This window comes from Lethenteron reissneri, chromosome 9 (assembly GCF_015708825.2).
Source record: "Lethenteron reissneri isolate LAM-NWPU_2019-01 chromosome 9, ASM1570882v1, whole genome shotgun sequence".
In the NCBI taxonomy this organism is placed as follows: domain Eukaryota; kingdom Metazoa; phylum Chordata; class Hyperoartia; order Petromyzontiformes; family Petromyzontidae; genus Lethenteron; species Lethenteron reissneri.
This window is the reverse complement of record NC_083787.1, coordinates 10,455,718-10,477,470: the sequence shown is the minus strand read 5'-3', so window position 1 is coordinate 10,477,470 and position 21,753 is coordinate 10,455,718. Positions and strand designations below refer to the sequence as shown.

Genomic DNA, 21,753 nt, shown 5'->3' with positions numbered 1-21,753 from the left:
TGTGGGCGTTACCGACCTTAATAGGCGCTCGCTGACACCATTTTCTGCCCACCAATAACCTGTTAAAAGCCTACACGGGGCATCTTTGTCATTGTTGTTGTGTGTGTGAAGAGGGAGGGGTCGGTTTGCGTGGGTTGAATTCCAGGTGTGTAAATGGGCGGGGCTCCGTGGACACTATTGGCCAATCACGCTGCGTCACACCTGGCAAGAGACGCGAGTGGGAGCGAGAGGCGACGGAGAGACGCAGAGAGAAACGAGTTTGCCAAAAATTCACCACCGCCACCACCACCGTCATCATCATCATCATCATTCGCCTCACCCCAGAAGTTCGCGACAATCTTGGTGTCCGTTTTCACCGGGACCGCTACCCAGGTGGTGATGGCTCCCGGGTGGACGGTCGGGGCTGCCTGCCAAGGCTGACACCGGTCAGGTCAGTGCGGGAGGCTGTGTGAGGGGTGGCGGGTTGGGGGTGGCAGTCGGTCGCCTCGGCGATTCGCGTTCAAGGGACCACTTCGCCACGAGTGGCGCCACCCACAGCTTCTTGACAAATATCTCACTCGCGCCCACTCGCCCTCTCACTCACTTCATCACGCACTCACTCACCATCTCACTCATCCTCTCACGCAATAACTCACTCACTCGCCTTCTCACTCACTTCATCACGCACTCAGTCACCATCTCACTCATCCTCTCACGCAATAACTCACTCACTCGCCCTCTCACTCATTAGTTTACTTTTTGTTTAAATAGTGTTTCGTTTCACTTCATCACGCACTCACTATCTCATTCACGATATCACCCTTTGACTCACCCACCTCACACACTCTCTCACTCCTAACAGTTACTCACCATCTCTCTCACTCTTTCACTCATTCACCATGTCACTCACTCTCTCACTCTTTCACTCATTCGCCATCTCACTCACTCTCTCACTCTTTCACTCAATCGCCATCTCACGCAATCTCTCACTCTTTCACTCATTCGCCATCTCACTCACTCTCTCACTCTTTCACTCACTCACCATCTCACTCTCTCTCACTCATAACACTCACTCACCATCTCACGCACGCACTAACTCTTTCACTCATTCGCCTTGTCACGCACTCCGTGAACACAGACACCAAAGTCCAGGCGGTCACGAACCTCCGTTCTCGGCGCGGTTAACCCAGATTAGCGATAAAAAAAAACGTCAAGTGGTAATTTTAGCGCGACAGATGCGTGCGCGGGCTCTGTGATTGTGTGCGGATTGACGTGCGGCGTGTGTCTCGGTGCGCGCGTGTCCCGGAGCGATGGGGTGGCGGTCCGCGCGCTGCGCTACGAACCCGGCGGTCAGAGTTCGATTCCCGCTCAAGGCCAACACCAACAGTGACGCTTATCTCAGTCGGTCCTGGGCCTTTCCCTAGGTCGACTCAACCTCAAATGAGTACCTGGTGCAGTGCGTAGAAATATCGTCACTAAGGAGACAAAGGCGACTGGGCGTGGTGGTCACCCACCCACTCGTGTGCCGTGCCGGCCTTCATAGGTGCTTGCTAACAACACTTGCTCCAAAAATGTGCTTAGTCTACGATCTTTGTCTTTATGAACCTTACATTTGGAGTTTCCGGGCGCCTCGGTGGCGAGATGTTAACTCCCTCGCCTGATATGCAGGAGATCGTCGGTTCGACCCCGACCGTGACGCCTGCTGCTGTATATTTGGAGTTTGCGTGTTTTCCCCGTAGTCGCGTGGATGTTTTCCTCCGGTTTTCCCTCCACAATAAGAATCACGCGTTTAGACTATTCGCCTGATTTAAATTTAGACATGGACAAGCCACTTCCGTTGAGTTATCATTTGTGGCCAGGTTGCTTCTGAAAAAAAGAGCTAAGAGCTCGGTGGGCTTTACCTGGAAAAAAAAATCGCAGTTTTTGGTTCATTTGTCGAGGAGCGGTAGTGTCGTGGTTCGCGCACGAACCCGGCGACCTGAGTTCGAATTCCCGCGTGGCCCAGCACAACAATGTGTCCACGACAAAGTCGTGCGAACATCACTTCCTCCCAAGAATCTGTCAAGACTGAATGGGAGGATATTTGCCTCGGAACTCATCTGATTATCAGGATTTGTAGCACAAAGATAAATTTCCTCTTAGACCAGGGGTCGGCAACCGAAACACAAGGAATGCCTTTTTTGTTGTTGAGAATTTGGTATTTTTTTAAAAGCCCTCAATATTTCAAGATCCGCAATGCACTGTGTGGTGAATACGAGACGGGCCTCAATGAAAGACGTCACGGAGCAATCCTTAAAGAGCCGCACGCGGCTCTGGAGCCGCAGGTTGGCAACCCCCTTCATCGACTGTGATGTCAAGTTAGCGAGCACCTATTATGCTTCAGGCTGGCGCGGCAAGCGAGGCAGTGGCGTGGCTGGATACGCGTCAACCCAGCGACATGGCGTTATTGTGCACGGTATTATTCATTGACACCGTCCCAGTCGCTGATTTAAGGCTGAGTCAACCCAGGAGATGCATCGCTGTAAACCCATACGGTTTATGTCTCGGTCCATACGGCGTACGGCCGTTTCAATACCGGAAACCACAACACAAGTATTCATATTCTTGGTTCTTTCGGTAAAGTCAGGTAGAGTAGAAAATAAAATAAAAGATAATACAATTAAATAAAAATTAAAAATATACAAATAATGCATTTTTTATAATAAAAGCATAAAAACCCAGGCCTGATGAAAACCGCTTGTGTTGCGATCGAAACGTCGTGGGTTTTTTTGCTTTTATTATTTAAAAAATGCATTATTCTTATTTAATTTTATTATCTTTGATTTTCTATCTACGTGACATTACCGAAAGAACCAATAATATGAATTCCTGCAGTCACGAAAGTTTTCAGTCAAAATGTAACAACAAAAGTGTCTACTTGTTTGTGTTTCTCCCTTGTGATGATGGGACTTTGTCGGACGAACGTTGAGATGTATCAGGGGCACGGGGAGACCAATAAGATCTGAATTGGTCTGTAGTAAGGTAGGGCACTGATAAGGGGTTGACTAGTTTGGAGATGCCTCGGATATAGATTCTCGTACAACGTGCATCGTAGGCGGGGGGGGGGGGTGACTGAGCAGTTGCATGAACACACTCGAAGTGGCGACCACCACCACCACCACTCGGGTGTTAACTGACCGAGATGACTGTGCCCCCCCCCCCCTCACTGTGTCAAACTTCACAAAGACAAAGATCCCCCATATAGCCTTAGCCAGACTGTTGGGGAAAGTACTGTTAGCGAGCACCTATTGAGGCTAGCACGGCGCACGAAGGTGTGTGTGGGTAGCACCACGCCCGGCCACCTTTGTCTCCCCAAGGCTGATTTTGGCTAACCCCCACCACAATACTTTAAGGATGAGTCGACCTGCATGTGAAGACCTAGGACCGTTTCAGATATTTGTCACCGATGTTGGCTGCGAGCGGGAATCGAAATCGGGTAGCCGGGTTCGTAGCATGGAGCGCTGACCACCACGTCACACACAGAAACACACGCACAAGCACATGCATGCACACACCAAAGACAAAGAGCCCCCGTATCGAATTAGCACACTGTTGGGGCAAGTGCTGTTAGCGAGCACCTATGAAGGCCGGCACGGCACACGAGGGGGTGGGTGGCCAGCACCATGCCCGACCGCCTTTGTCTCCCCAGTGGCGATGTTTACAAATAGCACCAGGTTCTCATTTGAGGCTGAGTCAACCTAGTAGAGGCCCAGGACCGGTTCAGATATTTGTCACCGGTGTTTGCCGCGAGCGAGAATCAAACTCGAGTCGCCAGGTTCGGAGCGTAGCGCGCTATCCGCTACACTACCGCTCCCCACAACACACACACACACGTACACAACTGCAACAAACACACACACACGCACACACGCACACACACGTACACACCTGCAACACACACACACACGTACACACCTGCAACACACACACACGCAACAACAGCCGCTATTCGCCACCGTGCGAGAGGGACGTCGCCACGGCGTGTCTGCCAGGCTCGTTGACGCATTGAGACTATCACGTGATAGCCTCAAAGACCCGATGCCGACAAGTAACTGGACAGCCCCAGGTGTTAATGGGTGACAAGTTGAGATTAATGGCAGATGCACCACCTGTTCTCCCGACTGTGCCACAAAGACAAAGACACCCCCCTTAACAGACTTTTGGCATAAGTTATCTTAACACGCTGACAAGACAAAGATCCCCCGTATAGCCTTGACAGACTGTAGGGGCAAGTGCTGTTAGCGAGCACCTATGAAGGCCGGAACGGTACACGAAGGGGTGGGTGGCCAGCACCACACCCGACCGCCTTTGTCTCCCTAGCGGCGATGTTTATACATCACACCAGGTACTCATTTGAGGCTGAGTTGACCTAGGGGAGGCCCAGGACCGGTTTAGATAATCGTCACTGGTGGTGTTGGCCGTGAGCGGGCATCGAACCCGGGTGGCCAGGTTCATAGCGCAGTGCGCTAACCACTACACCACCGCTCCCCACTTAACACACTGACACACCCATACACACACAGGAATCATTATTATTCTAAATTCAGTCTGTTGTCAATCCAATTGCTGGATTCAGCCTTCTCCACACAGTTTTGGGGTTGTTTTGACCATACTTCACCACGCAGGGTTTGCATCGGAGGGGGGGAAGGGGGGGTACTTCAGTGGGAGGGAGCTCTGAGGGCCGATTCTGATATCGCTCGCCACTGATATCATCAGTGAACTGTAACCTGGAATAGAATTCGGGTGGTCGGGCTTAGCAGAGCGCAGTGCGCAAACCACCCAGGCGTACAGGTTACCTTACAGCTATCCTGTAATTGCCAGCCGGGCTCGTGGTACTGACGTAGGTAGCACGTGCCCAGGCACACCCTGAGCACAGTCATCCGTTTCTTGTCAGCGGGCAGCACTCACAACCGGCCGGTGAACACCCACCCGTCCATAGCTCAGTCGCCACGTGAATGACCGCGCGGACACAATCGTCAATCTAATTGCCTTTGAAACTAGCCCAAGAACAGGAATGTGAATAGGTCGCAGAGCCTTTCCTGAAGCAGAAGATTAGTGCTGGTCACAACCACATTTGCCAATGTAATGTGTAACTTTGATCCTTACCTGTGTATCGATAGTTCTATGTTAATGTGAAACTTTATTGAGAGACTATGTGTTGTCTTGGTGTGATCTGGGGCTGTTTGTTGTTATTTTATGCCTTGCTCAAGCTTGCGAATTGGTGTACTTATGCAGTTTGAACGTCTCTACTTTATTAATTTGTAGTGATTTTCTTACCTTCCCGATACCCTGCACTGCCATCGTGTTTGTGTACTGTTTGTTGTTGTAACTTTCTTAACCGCCCCTGCTGGACATCTCTGAAAAAGGGCTCCATAGCTCATCAGATTTCTCCAGGATAAATAAAGATTCTGATTCTGAAGACATGAGATCCGTAACACGGGATAACACATCGAGTTTGATTTTTTTATATACATAAAAAACTGACAACTTTCTAGGCACATGTAAATAATTTGCCAGAATGAAGCCGGTTGTAATCGCCAGCGAAACGTCACAATACTCAAATTGTAAATGCTGTGGGTTTACTCTCCAACAAACCGGTGTGCTGAAGCAGTAACTCATTGGCACATTTTGGTTACGTTACAACCCCTTAATAAGTGGATGGGTTAACGACGCATTTATACTTACGCGATCTAACCAAAATAACTTGATGATGAATAACATTAGTCGCTAAAGCCTACTACGTGTGGAACTCAATATATTTATTCTTCAGTGTGTCTATGAGTATATATTTTGCTAAAGCTGTACAACACCGCGTGTAATCGCGCGTGAGATGTCAGTCGACGATACGCGCACCCCGTGCGGAACTTGACGAGGGCTCAGTCGATGGATTGTCAGGCTTGGACTGCAGCCTCTGTTAGCAACAACGCCATGATACACGAGCGCGTTTATCAGCCCGTCCACATGTGCGCAGCAGCTTTTGAGATCATTCATCTACCTAATGAGCCCCGAATTCACGGAATGCCCCTTACCCACGCATGAAGGCGGCTGCTGGACGACACAAGTGCACCTTGTGACCCACAATATCGGATCCGTCCAGCGTGCATTGCACGCCGCGTGACCTCAACAACATCATCACCCCCATTGGCCGTGGTCAATCCACTGCTGGATGAAGGGCTCCCTCCAATCGTCGCCATCTCGATGTAACAGTCTGCCGAGCAGCCGCGCCACGATCTGACTTCATCGCTCCATCTCCGCGGCGGACGTGCGCTCAGACACCTCCCGTTTCTCGCGGCTGTACGCACGTACTGTATGCGGAACTTCTTTCGCACCATACGTAGCCAACCGTGCCACCCCGTCCACCCTTCTCGCCGTTGTGTGCCCTGCCTCAATCCCATTCAGCAGGTTGACTTTGCGTCCTTAACCCGCGCGTGTCCTCTAACTCACGTGCTCCCTCTCTCCGTCTCGCCATGGAATTCCAGGCATGCATCTCTCCATGAATGTGTTGTTACATTTTTCAGTTATTGTTGCTGTTAAGGAGCGTTTTTCTCAACTCCCGCCACAGCTATGCCGTGGTTTTAGATCACCAAAAGTCCACTTTGCTGTGGTGATGGCTCAGGCCGTTGTAAGCCAATGAGACAACCGGGACAGGTTTCGGCCCCGTTCGAGATCATCACTTCCGTGTACCGTACGCTTGAGATGTCAATTGTTACGGGCAAGGGGGTACCTTGGAGGCAAGGGTTGGTGGATCACCTCGAGATGTATGTATATTGAACGTCTTTCGCACCGTACGCAGTCATCCGTGCTAATCGGCGGTGCGGGGCAAGAACAATAAACTAAACACACGCAAAAATAATAATAATCATAACCTGCCTTCCTGTCGGTGTAGAGGTGCCATACGCTGGCTCTCCAGGAGAAGTGGCCTAATCGCCATCAGTTTCCATCTGTACGGGGATAGAGTGTCACCCTCTCGCGAGCATGGGTTTCCTCGGGGTGTTCCCTGTTTTGCTACCACTTGCGTGATTAAACAGTCATCGTCAATTGGACGAACACATCTTGCAAGTAAACACCCAATGTCGGGGCAGGACCCTCCTGAATACGATTAAGTGTGGCTCTCATGGATAAATAGGGAATTAGTATTGTCACTGTTACTGGCTGGGCGATGGCAGTGGACCTCCAGCGAGTGGGTTTCTTAAGCCGTCTGTTTAAGCGGCGTGTTATCCTCTTTCCTGGGTGTTCCCTGGCCATTCCAGTTTCTTCTCCCACCCCGAAGTCAAATACCTGTTGTTGACGAAAAGTAATTTGACCAAACATCCCAATGTAGCAGGAGGAGGGCTGTATTACAGCCCGGTCTGTCTGGCCCGACCACATTGGGATGGGATATATTTTCGGACCCGGTACACCACCTCCAGTATATGTGCCTCTCGCATTTGGCTACGAGTTCTATGCCTACCTACTCCAGCCTCCACAAGCGACTCGGAAAATATTTGGGTGAGAAAATTAAGCCCTGAGCATGACCCTCGTGTCAAAGACAGTCTCCGGACTCGGTGATCATCGCTGGTTGTAATAAAATAAATGCCATTATCTTTTTACTCGAGTCTGTGTGTGTGTAACATCAAATAGGTGGTTTTGTTTGTGTGCTGGTAGGTTGCGTGCTGGCATCAAATGCTCACTTATATACAATTTGTATACAATTTATTGTATTCTCACGTGTACACTATTACTTGCAGGCACTCACTTGTAGACTATTTCTTGCACGAGCATTTTGCCCGTCCAAGGACGACGGGTGTATTGCAGTAAATCTGAAACCTGCAAGCGAAAAGCAGACCGCGACGTGATATCCATTGCATCCATTCGCGTGCAGTTTGTAAGGGCGCGGTGACACAGACCTACTTCATTTAAAGGTTATAATCCCTTGTCCATCATGACGTCCTTTTTACTTTGATGTCTCAACAACAGCGTGACGGAGATCACGTGACGTGAGGGTTCTTCTGCCTTTGTCGTGAGGGTTGTAAGTTGACGCCGGGGAGGGGGGAGGAGGCGTCTCGCCCCCCCCCCCACCCATGTGGAGTGACGTCATCCGCTAATTAATATTAATGGAGGGGGGGGTGTACATTTGGAAGACGTCACCTCCAAATTATTATTAATGTGGGGGGCTGTTCGATGTGGAGTGACGTCACCTGTTCATGATTATTAATGAGGGGGGTGCTACATGTGGAGTGACGTCACCCGTTCATGATTTTTAATAAGGGGGGGGTCCATGTGGAGGACGTCACCTGTTCATGAGTATTAATGAGGGAGGCTGGCCGACGTGGAGTGACGTCACGCACGGGACACACAGACATTCTTGGCTCGTAATTTTTGTTTTTTTCGGTAAAGTCACGTCGATAGAAAAATAATAATGAAAAAAAATAATGAAAAAAAGAATGAAAAAAAAAGAATGAAAAAAAATAATGCCAATGCAGCAAAGGGTCGCCAGGAAATCACTACACCCTCCGCTCTACACACCACACTGCTGACGGTGGAGGTTTATTGACAAGAAAACATAAGTCAAAGTCTTTGCTGCATTGGCATTGCTGCTGCATTGGCATTGCTGCTGCATTGGCATTGCTGCTGCATTGGCATTGCCGCTGCATTGGCATTGCCGCTGCATTGGCATTGCCGCTGTATTGGCATTGGTGCATTGGCATTGCTGCTGCATTGGCATTGCTGCTGCATTGGCATTGCTGCTGCATTGGAATTGCCGCTGCATTGGCATTGTTGCTGCATTGGCATTGCTGCTGCATTGGCATTGCCGCTACATTGGCATTGCTGCTGCATTGGCATTGCCGCTGCATTGGCATTGCTGCATTGGCATTGCCGCTGCATTGGCATTGCTGCTGCATTGGCATTGCTGCTGCATTGGCATTGCTGCCCCATGCTGCTGCTGCTGATACACTTGGGCTACGTCCATCTCCAAACCTTTATGAACAGTTTGCCTTGAGAGAGGATAACCCCTTTTCCTGATGACGACCGCTTGTGTTGCAATCGAAACGTCGTGATATCTTTATTCACTTTATTTTTATTATTTTTTCTTCTTCTATCCACGCGACTTTACCGAAAGAACCAAAGAGTATGAATTCCCGCAGTCACGAAAGTTTTAAGTCGAAATTATTGGCTCATTATAGTAGGAAATCGGATAAACGAGACAATGAGTGGTAGTGTAGCGGTTAGCGCGCTGCGCTACGAACCCGGCGGCCCGAGTTAATTCCCTCTCACGGCCAACACCAGTGACGATTTACTGAACCGGTCCCGGGTCTCCTCTAGGTCGACTCAGCCTCAATTGAGTACCTGGTGCGGTGTGTAAAAAATATCACTACTGGGAAGACAAAGGCGGTCGGGCGTGGTGTTGGCCACCCACCCCTTCGTGTGCCGTGCCGGCCTTCATAGGTGCTCGCTAACAGCACTTGCCCCAAGTCTGTTACAGGCTATGCCCTCCACCCCCAAAGTAAATACACAGTACTTAATAATTAACAACCCACTGTTTTATCAACTTCTGTATGATGATGATGATGGCTGTCGCGTTTGACCATACTTACTTCACCATGACAGGCAGGACAGCTTTTGATGAAAAATCGAGCATAGACGCGGGAACAGAGCGGTACAGTACAACAAACCCTGTGCGTTTAGTTTTAGTTTTGGTCTGACCGCCTCCAGTCCGGGCGCGTTATCCCCCCACCCCAACGCCAACTCCGATCCAACCTTGGCTCCAGCCTCCGTTACATTTGACACCGCCAAGCGCATGCCCACCCCAACGCCAACTCCGATCCAACCTTGGCTCCAGCCTCCGTTACATTTGACACCGCCAAGCGCATGCCCACCCCAACGCCAACTCCGATCCAACCTTGGCTCCAGCCTCCGTTACATTTGACACCGCCAAGCGCATGCCCACCCCAACGCCAACTCCGATCCAACCTTGGCTCCAGCCTCCGTTACATTTGACACCGCCAAGCGCATGCCCACCCCAACGCCAACTCCGATCCAACCTTGGCTCCAGCCTCCGTTACATTTGACACCGCCAAGCGCATGCCCACCCCAACGCCAACTCCGATCCAACCCTGGCTCCAGCCTCCGTTACATTTGACACCGCCAAGCGCATGGGCACCCCAACCCCAACTCCGATCCAACCTTGGCTCCAGCCTCCGTTACATTTGACACCGCCAAGCGCATGGGCACACGCAGCAGCAGCTCGTCTTCCATCGCTATGAAGCGAGCTTCCAGTAGCCGGACACGCGCGGGGTCTTCCTCGGTGGTTGTCCCACCAAACTTGGGCGGGGGGGGGGGGGGGGCGAATGAGCGGTGGGACGGCGCTTCGAACCGGTTCAAACATCGCTCGTCAACCGACGATGTTCGCCAATTCGCGCAGTGCGCTCAACACGGAAAACCGCCGCGATGTCCAACCCGAGTCTCAGAACTTGCCCGTCTGCATATCTGTCTCCGGCGAGGCACTCTACCACCCCCCTCCCCATAATCCCCGTCATAGGAATGTGGAATTTCCAGTTTGTCTCGAGGCCGCGACTTTGATATAAACGTTGCCTCGCGATCAATTCACGAGGGAAAGGCGGCGCCTCGCACTCACGCAAGACAGACGCTGGCCCTATGAGCCCCGGGCACTTGCACGCGACAAAACACAGCTCATTCATTATGCGCTACGGTGCAGTACAAGGGAAAGGCGCAGTCCTGCAATTGCTTCCTCAAGCACCTGCTGGCGGAAGGGCCACACGTAGCGGGAGCCCTCTAGAGAGCCCCCCCCCCCCCCCCCCCCCCTCTAATAGAGGGTACTTAGCCGACCCCACCCACGGACGATTAACTGCGGTGGAGGTTTTGCCCCATTAAGACAGCTGGGGACAGAGACCGGTGGATTTTAAGAAACGTTGCCATTGTTTGTATAACGGATGTGAAATACCCTGGCCTCCAAGGTACCCCTTTCCCCCTTCGCTTGCGAGAGCCGCACACCAACTACTCCACTCCGACTTTCTCCGTTCACCGATCCACTTCCGTTCACATGCAAATTACAATCGTTCCACGCTGTACGCGCACGATGATTATTGAGCGATCAGAGGGGGCCCGATTCGGATGAAGATTGATATCTCAGTGTGTGGGTGTAGCTACACGTGTTCCACGTGTGTGTGTGCGTTTAAAAGTGTCCCGGCGTTAATTGCTTAAGCACGTCACGTGGCAGAGACGTGTTTAACAATCATCTGGCGCGTGAAGCGTGAAACGACTGTAATTTGTATGTGAATGGGAGTGAATTTGTGAACATAGAAAGTCGTCGCAGCTTGGCAAGTCACCAGAGATTTTTCGTATTAAAGAAAACATATTATTAGGTTTTTTCGGTAAAGTATAAAGACGGAAGCTTGTGTTGCCTCCGAAACATCGTGATTTTTATTTTACTTTTATTAATTTTGATTTTTACCTACGTGACTTTACCGAAAAAACCTAAGAATATGAATCCTTGCAGTCACGAAAGCTTCAAATCTAGAATTAAAGAAAACCACCATGAAAGTCGCAAATTATTCATAATAATCCCCCACGATCCGCTCGTACGATTGACAATATATCTATACGTGTACACCTATCTGCGGAAAACGAACGTTTCGGGCTATGGTCCTTTACCAAGGTTGGACACATTTCATCACATCGCCCTCGCGGTTTGCCTCAATGCCGCTGGATGGAGACCCAGTTGGCGGTCGCTGTCGAGTGTGCAGACGGTGCAGCTGCACGGGACGGAGGCCAAAGGTTACCGGAGAGACGCTTGAGACGCCAGACTACGGATGAATTAAGGGAGAGGAGGAATGTGGGGGGGGGGGGGGGGTCATTCGGAATCTTGCACCATCGAGAGAACCTGGCGCAAAGGGCCCATTCGCCGAGAGCGGGTGGGAGTTCGGGGACCGATTGTGACCGCACAGAGAACGGGGAGGGGATGGAGTTTAGCGATTGAGTCCACAGCGGTGATCGTGCCGTAGCTGCTGGATGGAATGCACCCGGGCTGGTCTAGCGTGTGTGTACGTGTGTGGAGGTGGTGGGGTGCGGAGCGATTCACCGGCATCCCCAAAAGCCCATAGACACCCCCCACCACCTCCCGTTCCTCCCATGCATCTATAGAAATCGCTGTGATCTCGGCAACACCCTATGACACGGTCACGCGGATGGTGGGGGTAAGTTCGCGACTCTGGCAGCAAACAATGCCATCGTCACACGGTGTTAGCGAGAACGGCCCCGCGGAAGGAGATGTCACAGAACTTCATCTGAGATCACTTCAAAGTGACACTTCTTAAAAAAAAATCCAGGCAAAGTCAATACATTCGTCAATAACAGTGGTCTTAAAATATTAAATAAAGTACATTTTTATAACAGGTGACGTTTTAGGAAATGTCCCTTCCTGGCAGCACACACATTGCCCGCTCGGGGGCACTGCACTTGCCCACGCGCGCTGCTACTGAGCAATAATTGTCGCTCTAACCTTGCCAAGCTAAAACAACAAAGCTCCACATTTACAAGCGATATCACGCCTTTAGAGTGTTCGGCTGCTATAAAATATCCACGCATGATAAGCCACCCCCGTTGAGCTGATATTTTTGATAGCCAGGACGCTTATCAAAAGTCACAATGGTAGCTCAGTGGGCCTTTAACTGGTAAAATAAACAAAAGTTAAGTTGACAGTGTAGTTTAATAGCTGCAGGGAATCTGTCAGAGGTAAAACGGTGATGTGTGTGTGTGTGTCATTAATGACTTTGGAAATGATATCCTCTCGTTGGCCTTTGACGGGATGGACTTTTCCCCGGGGTTTCCAATTCCATCCCTCTCCCTATTTTTGGGTTCGCTTTTTTTTAAACAAACAAAAAACAACCCCAAAAGAAGGGGGAGTGCTTCGCGAATGAGATGGATTTGGTTTACAGTGCGGTAAACCTGTGGTAGATGCTTAGTGGGGTACGTTGAGGTTTGCGTGGTTGGTAGTCCGTGTTGTGGGTGATGCGTTGTGGTTGTTAGTCCGTGTTGTGGGTGATGCGTTGTGGTTGTTAGTCCGTGTTGTGGGTGATGCGTTGTGGTTGGTAGTCCGTGTTGTGGGTGATGCGTTGTGGTTGGTAGTCTGTGTTGTGGGTGATGCGTTGTGATTGCTAGTCCGTGTTGTGGGTGATGCGTTGTGGTTGTTAGTCCGTGTTGTGGGTGATGCGTTGTGGTTGGTAGTCCGTGTTGTGGGTGATGCGTTGTGGTTGGTAGTCTGTGTTGTGGGTGATGCGTTGTGATTGCTAGTCCGTGTTGTGGGTGATGCGTTGTGGTTGTTAGTCCGTGTTGTGGGTGATGCGTTGTGATTTTACGCGGCACTCAAATTATCGCCCGGAGCGCCATGGGGCCTTTGGTTGTGCCCCTGGGGGCGCCGTGAGTCAGCAAATCAACACCGGTGAGACAAAGGCGGCCGGGCGTGTTACGACCCGCGACACCACCGTCTCGTCATGCACAATGTATGCACGTTGATATACAGCGTGCCTACTGTAGATATATCCTGCACACTGCACATCAATGCAGAAAGCGGTTGCGTTTTTTTCCGTACGTGTCTGTGTACACGTTGTGCGATTTGTGTTGATGTTGTTGATGTTAGATTTGAAGTTGTCGTGATCCATACTCTTTTTTTGGTTCTTTCGGTAAAGTCACGTGGGTAGAAAATAATGGGACAACCACAGCAAGAAACAATTGCTGAAGTGGGCACAAGGGCGCTGCTGAAACAATTTCAGCAAATTGTTTTTTGCTGTGGTTGCCCCACCTGATGACGGATGCTTGTGTTGCGCCCGAAACGTTGTGATTTAATTTAATTTATTTTATACCTACGTGACTTAACCGAAAGAGCCAAAGAGTTTGTTGTTGTTGTTGATGTTGTTGTTAAATGTGAGCGATAATTATCGAGCCCTCTCCGGCTCACGTTTGCGATTCGATGGCGGCTACCGTGGTGTGGGGTCGAACTCGGGTGGCCGTGGTGTGTAGTGGAACTCGGGTGGCCGTGGTGTGGGGTCGAACTCGGGTGGCCGTGGTGTGTAGTGGAACTCGGGTGGCCGTGGTGTGGGGTCGAACTCGGGTGGCCGTGGTGTGTAGTGGAACTCAGGTGGCCGTGGTGTGTAGTGGAACTCGGGTGGCCGTGGTGTGAAGTGGAACTCGGGTGGCCGTGGTGTGTAGTGGAACTCGGGTGGCCGTGGTGTGTAGTGGAACTCGGGTGGCCGTGGTGTGAAGTGGAACTCGGGTGGCCGTGGTGTGTAGTGGAACTCGGGTGGCCGTGGTGTGTAGTGGAACTCGGGTGGCCGTGGTGTGTAGTGGAACTCGGGTGGCCGTGGTGTGTAGTGGAACTCGGGTGGCCGTGGTGTGTAGTGGAACTCGGGTGGCCGTGGTGTGTAGTGGAACTCGGGTGGCCGTGGTGTGTAGTGGAACTCGGGTGGCCGTGGTGTGTAGTGGAACTCGGGTGGCCGTGGTGTGTAGTGGAACTCGGGTGGCCGTGGTGTGTAGTGGAACTCGGGTGGCCGTGGTGTGTAGTGGAACTCGGGTGGCCGTGGTGTGTAGTGGAACTCGGGTGGCCGTGGTGTGAAGTGGAACTCGGGTGGCCGTGGTGTGGAGTGGAACTCGGGTGGCCGTGGTGTGTAGTGGAACTCGGGTGGCCGTGGTGTGTAGTGGAACACGGGTGGCCGTGGTGTGGAGTGGAACTCGGGTGGCCGTGGTGTGGAGTGGAACTCGGGTGGCCGTGGTGTGTAGTGGAACTCGGGTGGCCGTGGTGTGTAGTGGAACTCGGGTGGCCGTGGTGTGGAGTGGAACTCGGGTGGCCGTGGTGTGGAGTGGAACTCGGGTGGCCGTGGTGTGGAGTCGAACTCGGGTGGCCGTGGTGTGGAGTGGAACTCGGGTGGCCGTGGTGTGGAGTGGAACTCGGGTGGCCGTGGTGTGTAGTGGAACTCGGGTGGCCGTGGTGTGTAGTGGCACTCGGGTGGCCGTGGTGTGTAGTGGAACTCGGGTGGCCGTGGTGTGGAGTGTAACTCGGGTGGCCGTGGTGTGTAGTGGAACTCGGGTGGCCGTGGTGTGTAGTGGAACTCGGGTGGCCGTGGTGTGGAGTGGAACTCGGGTGGCCGTGGTGTGGAGTGGAACTCGGGTGGCCGTGGTGTGGAGTGGAACTCGGGTGGCCGTGGTGTGGAGTCGAACTCGGGTGGCCGTGGTGTGGAGTGGAACTCGGGTGTCCGTGGTGTGGAGTCGAACTCGGGTGGCCGTGGTGTGGAGTGGAACTCGGGTGGCCGTGGTGTGAAGTCGAACTCGGGTGGCCGTGGTGTGTAGTGGAACTCGGGTGGCCGTGGTGTGGAGTCGAACTCGGGTGGCCGTGGTGTGGAGTCGAACTCGGGTGGCCGTGGTGTGAAGTCGAACTCGGGTGGCCGTGGTGTGCAGTCGAACTCAGGTGGCCGTGGTGTGGAGTGGAACTCAGGTGGCCGTGGTGTGGAGTCGAACTCGGGTGGCCGTGGTTCTCATGGCCGAGTGCCCTCGCAACGTCAGCGCCAAGCCACCGACGCTTGAGAAATCGGCGCCGTCACGGCGGGGTGAAGTATGGTCAAATCGACGACTCGAGCGTCGTGGGCAGGCGTTCATCCAGCTGTGCATTGGCAAAGGCGAGTCCGTGTACCACTCACGGCGTTATGGATTGGTAGTCGCGTAAGTTGCATATTAAGTTAATCTTTAAAAACAAATAGAGTTCATGTGCACATCTGCCTCAGTCGTTAAGCGGCTAGCAACAAATCGAACTCTCAGCAAGTTTTGTTTTTTTAAGCTAAACGTTAACGCGTTTCTTTAATTGAGCAAAACTATTGTTGTTGTTAAGAGTTTTGGGGGCGGCGGCGGGGGGTGAAGAGACGGCGATGATGACGACGACGACGGGAGTGTGAATAATTATACAGCGGAGCGGTGCGAGTGAAGAAGCGGACTGAGAAGTGAGGTGAGCTGCAGTGTGGTGAGTGGGTGGGTGGGTGAGTGGGTTGGGTGAGTTGGTGGTGAGTGGGTGGGTGGTGAGTGAGTGGTGAGTGGGGGGTGGGTGAGTGAGTGGGTGAGTGGGTGGTGAGTGAGTGAGTGGGTGAGTGGGTGGTGAGTGGTAAGTGGGTGAGTGTGTGAGTGGGTGGTGAGTGAGTAGTGGGTGAGTGGGTGGTGAGTGGGTGGGTGGGTGAGTGGGTGGGTGGGTGAGTGGTGAGTAAGTGGTGAGTAAGTGGTGAGTGGATGGTGAGTAAGTGGTGAGTGGATGGTGAGTAAGTGGTGAGTGGATGGTGAGTAAGTGGTGAGTGGATGGTGAGTAAGTGGTGAGTGGATGGTGAGTAAGTGGTGAGTGGATGGTGAGTGGTGAGTGGATGGTGAGTGAGTGGTGAGTGGATGGTGAGTGGTGAGTGGATGGTGAGTGAGTGGTGGTGAGTGAGTGGGTGATGAGTGGGTGAGTGGATGGGTGGTGAGTGGGCGAGTGGGTGAGTTGGTGGGTGAGTGGATGGGTGGGTCGGTGGGTGGTGAGTCGGTGGATGGTGAGTCGGTGGGTGAGCGAGTGGGTGACTTTGAGTGTGCGTGGGGAGCGGTCGTGTAAGATTACCGCTCACGGCCAACACCAGTGGCAATTATCGGAACCGGTCATGGGCCTCCCCTAGGTCGACTCAGCCTCAAATGAGTACCTGGTGCGATGTGTAAACGTCGCCACTGGGGAGACAAAGGCGGTCGGGCGTGGTGTTGGCCACGCAGTCCCTCGTGTGTCGTGCCGGCCTTCATAGGTGCTCGCTAACAGCACTTGCCCCAACAGCCTGTTCAGGCTTCACGAGGGATCTTTGTTGTGAGCTGCAGTGTGGTGGTTGAACGGGGTAGTGAGTGTGTGATGGGTTGTAGTGTGGTGGATAAATGAGTGTGTTGTTGTGATGGTGGTGGTTGAATGGGGTAGTGAGTGTGTGTGATGGGTTGTAGTGTGGTGGATGAGTGAGTGTGTTGTTGTGGTGGTGGTGGTCGAACGGGGTAGTGAGTGTGTGTGATGGGTTGTAGTGTGGTGGATGAGTGAGTGTGTTGTTGTGATGGTGGTGATTGAACGGGGTGGTGAGTGTGTGTGATGGGTTGTAGTGTGGTGGATGAGTGAGTGTGTTGTTGTTGTGGTGGTGGTTGAACGGGGTAGTGAGTGTGTGATGGGTTGTAGTGTCGTGGATGAGTGAGTGTGTTTGTTGTGATGGTGGTAGTTGAACGGGGTAGTGATTGTGTGATGATGGGGTGTAGTGTGGTGGATGAGTGAGTGTGTTGTTGTGGTGGTGGTGGTTGAACGGGGTAGTGAGTGTGATGATGGGTTGTAGTGTGGTGGATGAGTGAGTGTGGTGTTGTGGTGGTGGTGGTGGTTGAACGGGGTAGTGAGTGTGTGTGATGGGTTGTAGTGTGGTGCATGAGTGAGTGTGTTGTTGTGATGGTGGTGGTTGAACGGGGTAGTGAGTGTGTGTGATGGGTTGTAGTGTGGTGCATGAGTGAGTGTGTTGTTGTGATGGTGGTGGTTGGACGGGGTAGTGAGTGTGTGTGATGGGTTGTAGTGTGGTGCATGAGTGAGTGTGTTGTTGTGATGGTGGTGGTTGAACGGGGTAGTGAGTGTGTGTGATGGGTTGTAGTGTGGTGGATGAGTGAGTGTGTTGTTGTGGTGGTGGTGATTGAACGGGGTAGTGAGTGTGTGTGATAGGTTGTAGTGTGGTAGATGAGTGAGTGTGTTGTTGTGATGGTGGTGATTGAACGGGGTAGTGAGTGTGTGCGGTGGATGAGTGAGTGTGTTGTTGTGATGGTGGATGGTTGAACGGGGTAGTGAGTGTGTGATGGGTTGTAGTGTGGTGGATGAGTGAGTGTGTTGTTGTGATGGTGGTGATTGAACTGGGTAGTGAGTGTGTGTGATGGGTTGTAGTGTGGTGGATGAGTGAGTGTGTTTGTTGTCATGGTGGTGGTTGAACAGGGTAGTGATTGTGTGATGATGGGTTGTAGTGTGGTGGATGAGTGAGTGTGTTGTTGTGGTGGTTGAATGGGGTAGTGAGTGAGTGATGGGTTGTAGTGTGGTGGATGAGTGAGTGTGTTTGTTGTCATGGTGGTGGTTGAACGGGGTAGTGAGTGTGTGATGATGGAGTGTAGTGCGGTGCATGAGTGAGTGTGTTTGTTGTGGTGGTGGTGGTTGAACGGGGTAGTGAGAGTGTGATGATGGGATGTAGTGTGGTGGATGAGTAAGTGTGTTTGTTGTTGTGGTGGTGGTAGTGGTTGAACAGTGTGGATTAGACTAGAGTCTGTGACAGACCGAGTCCTCAACATGAGTGTGAGGGTGGCACCACCAAGCGAAGTTCACGGGTTCTGTAACTAACATTCGATCGTAGTGATACTGCCGTTTATTCACGTGCCTCAAACACTCAATTCAGGTGATAACGCGTTCAAACAAGCAGATTATCAACATTTTCTCTTGACGTTTCGTGGCCAAGTGGCTTCAGTGGTCCTAACCAGTGAGTCGGCTTCCGCTGATTTCCTGGGTTCAAGCCCTGGTCTCTGCCACCCGTGATCACACCGGGTTCTTGCACGTCACAGTGCAAGGTTGTGCTTTGGTCTCAGTTCAGGCACCGGTCGAGTAACTGTACAAACACCTAGTCTCATTAAAATGTGTTTATCACTAATTTGGCTAAATCCAAGCTCGCAGTCACAATGAAAGGCACGTTTGTCCGTGACAATTCATCCCCCACCCCCCACTCACTTCCGTGTTAATGTTTATGCATCTCCGATGTAGTTTTGTGATATCGTCTTCCGCGGGCTTGTTCTCCTAACACGGCGTGATGTGCTGTTTGGGTGGATAACTCGTCTTAACGGAATGATAACCCCGTTCAGTCTGTATGTGACATATAAATAAAGCCATAACCCAAAACGCCGCATATTATACCGTATATTTTAAGGCAATGTTATTTTTCGTGTGTGCGATAGGGAGAGCGTGGGTTGCCCCCCCCCCCCCTCTCACGCGTGGGTTATTTTTTATCCGGCTGCTTCGGGTTTTTCCTCCGACACGCCGGGCCGGATTAAGGCACGGGTCCTTTAGGGGCTGCAAGCCCAAGGGGCATCCGCCACCTGGAGGGCCGCCAGAGATGGAGTTGAAAGTTATTTAATTTGTGAATAAGCCTTGTAAAAATACATTTTAGTTTTCTTTCACTTTGTTTTCCCTTTGAAAGTATTACTGGGGGCCTCATAGTACCTGTAGCCCAGAGGGCCTACACAATCTTAATCCGGCCCTGCCGACATGTATAATAAACACCTTCATATATAGAGGACCCGAGAGCTTGGGCAGTTGTTGGTAGCGTCGTGTCGACTGCTGCTTGCTACCTTTTTGCTCGTCTGCGGTTCCTCCTCCTGGCGCCTCTGGGCCGTCCTTTTGCGGTCTCCGTGAGTGGCCGAATCCTGTGCTCGGGAGGGCGCAGCGTTACGAGTTGATATTGTTGCTATGATGACGCCCGATAAGCACAATTGGAATAACACTCGTGGGGGGGGGGGGGTGGGGAATGGAGGGGCAGTGACGAGGATTTGCCATCACGGGCCGAACGGATAAGTGCGACATCATTTACTCCACGCGTGCAGAGCGTCCGTTGATGTTTGTTTTTATTCGCTTGCAGTTACGCGCCAGTTAGGATACCCCACGAAATGGACAATTGGTTAAAATATTGATGTGCATTGTGTTGGGTCAGCCACGGTGGGGGGGGGGAGGGTACTCGGTTGAAACAAACAAACAAACAAGGTTTGGAACCACTGGCATAGCGTCGTGTCTTTCACTCATGTTCAGAGGGGGGCCACTCACGCCGATGAGACATCATCGGTGCGAGGGGCCGCCGCACATGAAACCATCGTTGGGTTTGACTGCACGACGGTTGGGGGTGTTGTGTATTGTTGGGGGCCGCACTGAAGGCCACCAGCGGCCATCAGTGGCCCGCGGGCCTTGCAATGAGGAACAACGGCGTAGAACATTGCCACTAAGAATGGATGATTCACGAGTCGATGCAAGAATTGATGACTTTTGTAACAATGTGGAGAATGTAGTGGCCCCGAGTGGTTACAGGTGTCAAGTTAAATCATTCCAGAGCGCCATATGCGAATCTAGAAATGGTTCGATCCCATGTGAGCGATTCGATGATGCACGAGGTGGCTTTGCGAGCGGCATGTTCGCTGTTACTCGCGAGTGGCAGCCAAGGAATGGGCCCTCCCCCGAGGACATGAAGCCATGAAAATCATCTCTTGTCGAGGTGCTGCTGGTGGCTTTCCATCATTGCATGGTAGGATCGTAAGGGGATGGCGACGACTTGTCGAGGGATTCATCCAGCAGTGGATGAACCATAGATGATGGTGATGAATCGACGGTGCGTCTTATAATCCGGTGTGCGTGTGACCAGATTTTTTGTATAGTTTTGTTGAAGCGGGGACGCGAGTTTGGGGGGTGCGTCTTACTTTCCGGCGCGTCTTATAGTCCAGAGATTATGGTAAAAATTACTGCCGTGGAGAGAATGAGGAAGGGGAGACGTGAAGTGTGGGTGGGGGGGGAACCACAAAGCTTCCTGTTCTTAACGGCACCCCCACACACCACACACACTCACACACACTCACACACACTTATATACTCACACACACGCACACACGCACTGACTCACGCCCACACGCGTGTCATTTTACAAAAAGTGTTCCTGATTTTGGTACTGTAGTGTAAATTGTCGCTGTTCGTTTTCATTATTAGCGAGCGCCTATTGAAAGGCCGGTAAGCCATTCGAGGGGGTGGTGTGGTTAACACACCGCATATACACACAGAGACAAATACACAAAGACACAGACACACACATCCACGTACAAAAACAGACACATACACGTACATAAACAGACACATACATACGTACATATATACTCACAGACACACAAGTACATACATACATAGCCACACGCAGCCATATAGATACACAGAAATATACTTACAAACACAGCACGCATACACCCACACATTCACACAACACACATTCATAGAGATCTGTCATTAGCACGGGTGTTGGAAATAGGAGACATCATCCACGCGCCAGCTAACGGCTTCTCCCTTCTCGTTCCAAACCCTTAATCGACACCTGCATTGCAGGTGAGTGGGGCTGCTGCATATGCATGTGTGTTCGTCTTTGGAGCGGTGGTGCAGCGGTGAGCGCGCTGCGCTTCGAACCCACCCAGCCGCCCAGAGTTCGATTTACGCTCACGCTCGGTCACCACTGGTGACGAACATCCGAACCGGTTTTGGGCCTCCTCTAGGTAGACTCAGCCTTAAATCATTGCGACGTGTGTGTGTGTGTCGTGTGCCGTTCTGGCCTTCGTAGGTGCGCTCGCTCAATGACACTGGGCGCTCTTAAATCTGTGTGGCTATACGAAGGACTCCTCTGTGCGTGCGCTATATCAATCTGGTGGCTAACATCAGTGATATCAGCACCAGTCCCTGTGCTCCCTGTCCACCAACACGCACTGACCACCTTGGTGAAGTATGGTCAAACAACCTCGACGATCGACACGGCATGGGGCAGAGAGACCTTCATCTGGAAGTGTTTTGACAAAGGGCGCTTCGTAGTTTTTTTGTCCTTTAAAGTTCAAAAGGACGCTACAAATATAGATGTATGAATAGGTTAACATACATTGATATTTGGCGTCGTGACGTGTGTG

General features: G+C 51.7%; 1 protein-coding gene across 4 annotated transcripts in view; it reads left to right on the top strand.

Moving 5' to 3' along the window:
- The first annotated feature begins 212 nt into the window (after positions 1-212).
- LOC133340218 (adenylate cyclase type 2-like) overlaps positions 213-21,753 on the top strand; it is a 56,449-nt gene continuing 34,908 nt past the window's right edge. Inside the window, exon 1 of one of the 4 annotated variants that reach the window (XM_061548247.1) lies at positions 213-430. The gene's annotated coding sequence lies outside the window, so the exon portion shown is untranslated. Of the gene's footprint in view, positions 431-15,912; positions 16,007-20,800; positions 20,822-20,867; positions 21,188-21,753 lie in introns of those variants that run through there. The other 3 variants (XM_061548253.1, XM_061548254.1, XM_061548252.1) reach the window with 3 other exon arrangements.